The sequence below is a fragment of the Rhododendron vialii genome, chromosome 7a (genome assembly GCF_030253575.1).
Source record: "Rhododendron vialii isolate Sample 1 chromosome 7a, ASM3025357v1".
NCBI classification, from domain to species: Eukaryota; Viridiplantae; Streptophyta; class Magnoliopsida; order Ericales; family Ericaceae; genus Rhododendron; species Rhododendron vialii.
The window spans coordinates 14,416,308-14,420,932 of NC_080563.1; the positions used below are offsets into that span (position 1 = coordinate 14,416,308).

The 4,625-nt window shown below is 35.8% G+C and overlaps 1 long non-coding RNA gene across 1 annotated transcript; it reads right to left on the bottom strand.

Moving 5' to 3' along the window:
* Positions 1 to 224: 224 nt before the first annotated feature.
* On the bottom strand, positions 225 to 4,404 carry LOC131333948 (uncharacterized). Its single transcript, XR_009201978.1, has 2 exons — positions 3,863 to 4,404; positions 225 to 2,573 (listed from the first exon to the last, which is right to left on the bottom strand). It is a non-coding gene; the product is annotated as an uncharacterized LOC131333948 (long non-coding RNA).
* Between the last annotated feature and the right edge of the window lie 221 nt (positions 4,405 to 4,625).

A 4,625-nucleotide genomic window follows, 5' to 3' on the forward strand; every position in this document is an offset into this window, starting at 1 on the left:
CCAATACCATACAGTATTCACAACCTTGCTCGAGTGGTCATTTATCATATTACAAGTTCCTTCCAGCAATCCTATAGGAAGCATACTTTGACACAATGATCTCTTCTTAGATAAACCTCTCTACCATTAACACTCCTCCTGGATATGACTATTTCAAACAGTGTAAAAGCTCACAAACCTTTTACAAAATTTAAGCAGCAGGACGAACGACATTTTAAAGAGAGTGAAAAATCCAAAATCAGCTTCACATAAGAATTCAAATTGCACAACATACTACAATCAATGCTTTTGATGAGAAAATCTATCAGTGAGCCATGGTAATTGGTATATGCATACACATATTATTAAGAGAAGAATCCTTGAAATATGATGGTCCGTTTGTCAATATCTGAAACAAACAACTAAAGAATTGTCGCAACAAAACTGCTGCAATTACTTGAGAACATTTTATACAGTCACCCTGAAAATGGTATCATTCATCTTCTGGTATTTCACAACACATACAAGTGTGTAAGCAGGCATAACTTTCCCTAGATCTAACTTCTACGGTTATACAGGCACCCTTTTGCTACGAGAACGGTCAAAGAACTGCATATAGAGACCAGAGAAAATTTCAAATCAAAAATTTTAAAAAATGGCTAAATATGTAGAGACCACTCCCTCCCACAACAGTATGCAAAGGGGAGCTATGGTCCCCAAATTATCACAAAAGTAGAATCTAATGAGATGCATTAGAACTATTTATTAATCAGTGTCATGTATATAAGAGCATAACAGAATGACTCGTGTACTTCAGAAGACAGCTTACTTCTTATGCTAAATCAACTAGCCATTCGAGATTATTTTTTTTACTTCATACAAAAACCTGAGAAATATGCCCAAAAAATTATTGTTGGTTATGAAAAAGTCTAAATCTCCACTAGCTAGGAATGGAATAGGTTTGAAGTAATAGAATTCACGACCTTGCCAGCCAAGGAAACGACAAAAATATGATGAAGTCATGAGTCACAAGCCAAATGATTAGCTGATCATCTTATATTACAAACTAGCCAACCTTAGAAAACAAAAACCAGACATACTTGATACTATTTCTAATTCTAACAATTTGGGAATATGTGGAAAAGTTCAAAATTTAAGATTTCAAGAAGGCTCAACTTATTCACTAATTGCACTTTTATTGCCATTATTACAAGCGACGTACTATTTCCATATGGAAATATACTTCATTCAAGCAGGTGACAAGAAAAGAACTTCATTGAATGCAGCAGCATGATGCAAAATATTAAGTGGGGTTGCCTTATAACATCAACTGTAATATGTTCAGGACTTGAAACATGAAAAGTCCATAGTGTTCTGTTCAACTAGATCCCTACACAAACTCTACGGATAACTAGCCAACAAAAGAAGCACAAATCATTCACTCTCAACATTTACATCTCAGTACGAAACACAAATCATAAACTCTCAATCTCCAACTATCATGTCTCCCCTTGATAAACTAACTCAATTTTCAGCTTCATCCTCGGACCCCATCTTTCATTCTACCACTCCCTTTGTCTCTCAACCTCATTACACATCAACCCTGTTCTCAATCAAGCACAACTGTTTGTTGTCGTCTCTCTGCGCCTTGCAAAACAACGTGTTCTTCTCACTTGTGCGGAGCAATCTCATATTGTTCCTTGTATTTTCACACAATCACACTTATGTATTCAATTGCTCAGGAAAAAAAAACATAATTACAACAACTCACACACAAACCCCCATAGGGAAAAAAAAACCCACTGGTTTTTTGCTCCTCTCGCCCTCTCTCACTTTGTTTTGTCACTCTACCACACATTTAACATTTGTAATGAAAAAACCTATATAGACTATGCAATTATACAACAAAACACAAATCATAAATTCTGAACCTCTAAACCATTATCATGTCTCCCAGCCCCTTGATAAACTCACTCAATTCCAGCTTCACCCTTGGACCCCCTCTTGTACTTCTACCTCCCATTGGTCTCTCAACCTCATCATCACACATCAACCCTACTCTCCATCAATCTTACAATGACAACACTCCCTTGATTATCTTTCCAAAACCCATCCCTTGTCCTTTTCCTCTTCGTCACTTGAAAACTGTTTGTTGTCGTCTCTCTGCACCTTGCAGAACCTGTTCTTTTGACTTGTGCGGAACAATCTCGCATTGTTCCTGTATTTTCACACAATCACACACTTATGTATTTCAATTGCTAAAGGGAAAAACATAATTATAACAACTCACTCACAAACTTACACACAAACCCCAAACAGGGCGGAAACTCATGTTTTTTGCTCCACTCACCATTTCTCACTTTGTTTTGTCACTCTACCTCACATTAACAATTCCAATACAAAACCTACACACTCTACGCTATATACAACAAAACACAAATCATAAACTCCCAACAATGGAAGAAGCTGACAAATGAAAGGCTAATAAATACTTTTACTTACATTTCCCATGGCAAGTAGGCCCTTGTCAAAGAAGAAAAAAACTCCCAAAAACGAGAAAAACACGCCAAACCCAGTCAATCCAAGCCCAGTCTCTATTACATCATAGAGTTGCAAGTTATTTCATTGATCAGAATTTCAAATGGATGCAGAAACAAAAAAGAACAATTGAGAAGAAGCTTCACATTACATGCATCTTATTGCAGAAATAGAATATGCGAAAACTAAGAAACTTAGGAAAAGTACATTGACAACCATAATAAGTGGCACACAAAACCTTTGAACGCTTCATCACCAAATAGAAACAGTGGAACACACCACTCTGCCTATCCAAAAAAAAAAAAAAATCAAGGGAACAAACCACTCTGCCTACTATATACCGTAAAATACTTTCTGGTATAACTAATGGAAATTGAAATGCACTAATAACTATTTGATTTACAAGAACAAATTGTCCAAACTGATCCACTAAGTTGTCTGAGTGTTGACGTGGTTCATTGATGATGCCACTCTTCTTCACTCTTCATAGAGGTAACCACATCCCGAAATAATTCATAGCCCATAATATGGAAAATAAATTCTTAGAGTGTAAAATTATTACTGAAAGATTGTGCGCCGATACTTCAAGAGCACTCATAAAACCTTTACACTAGCCCCTAAGTTAATACCATTCAGAGGCACCCTTTGCAATGCCAAATTCATGAAGAATATAAAGGAGAATGGTGAAAGGCGTAGTCAATTTAGAGGAAAACTCAATAAACATACACACATCTAGTACGTATTGCTATTACAAAGGGAATGCCCCTCTTGGTGTAAACGGTGGTTATGAAGCCAACTCACACTTCTAATTTCTCTAACTAGCTAAAAAAAATTGCCACCCAATTTTCTTCTCCCTTCTTTCCTACTTTCACATCCCAGATTTCTAATTAATCTCACTTCAAGATTTTTGTCATTCCATTTTAGTCCAGTATATGCATACATACACCTTAAACTTGCATGTGTGACTATGTCTATTAAGCATTGACAACAAGGGCGGAAGTGCATTGAGGGTGAGGTGGGTTGCAGCCCAATAAATTTTAGCCCACCTTAGTTTATATGTAAAATTTTAGAACTTGTCAAAGATATTCGATAATAAATGATTTCTACTCTCTAAAAAAGCATAGGGCACAAAATTCATTAGGGCATATTTTTCATACTTTTCTTTTCTTTATTTTCGAACATTTATGTATTTATGTACAAGTTTGCTAGGCATTAATTATAAAACTCGTTTCAGTTCATATATATGTTTATTAAATTTTGGGTTAGCCAGGTTAGATTAGATTCCTGGTTTCGCTCTTGATTGACAATATCAGGTAGTAATGTGTGTTTGACACTGTTCATCTACTTTTGTGGTCGTCCATTTCAAAGGAAACCATGGAGCCAATTCAGATATGATGCTACACTTGCCAGAATCTCAATAGCTGAACCGTAAGTTTGCAAATCAAAGCAAATCAAATCAGACCTAGATTAAATAAATACTCATAATTACCACAAGACAAAACAAACAACAGAAACAATTCTGTTCAAATCCGTCAATTCATATCCTCAGTGGCTAGGGTTTGAATTAGAATTCAAAAAAAACTCGGTTCAAATCAGATCCTTCGAGAGTACCTTCAAAAACTGGTTGGATTTAATAATATTCAGATCGCCAGTAAGCTAAATCTCATTACTTGAACGATGATGTAGAAAACCTCAACAAGTATCACTATGAATACATGAATGTGATATCGTAGAAAACCTCAACAAGTAATCACTATATATATACATGAATGTGACTAATATATTCCCGAAAAGTGAATCTACAAAAGAGAAATCAATTATGTACAATCTTCTATAAATATATAATATAACGAGAGAGAGAGAGAGAGAGAGAGAGAGAGAGAGAGAGAGAGAAAGAGAGAGCCTGTAGCAGCAGTGGGTGATAAGCACCCAATAATGCACATTATTGGTGCTTAAGTCCTCTAGTATGTTGTGTTTGTACATATATGTTGTCGTTTTTATGCGATATTACACGTAAGGTAGGTTTTTGTGTATTTCAGGTAATTTATATAAATAAGGCGCGTTTGAACACCATGGACATGCCTCGAGGGAGTCCGAGCTTCCAAGAC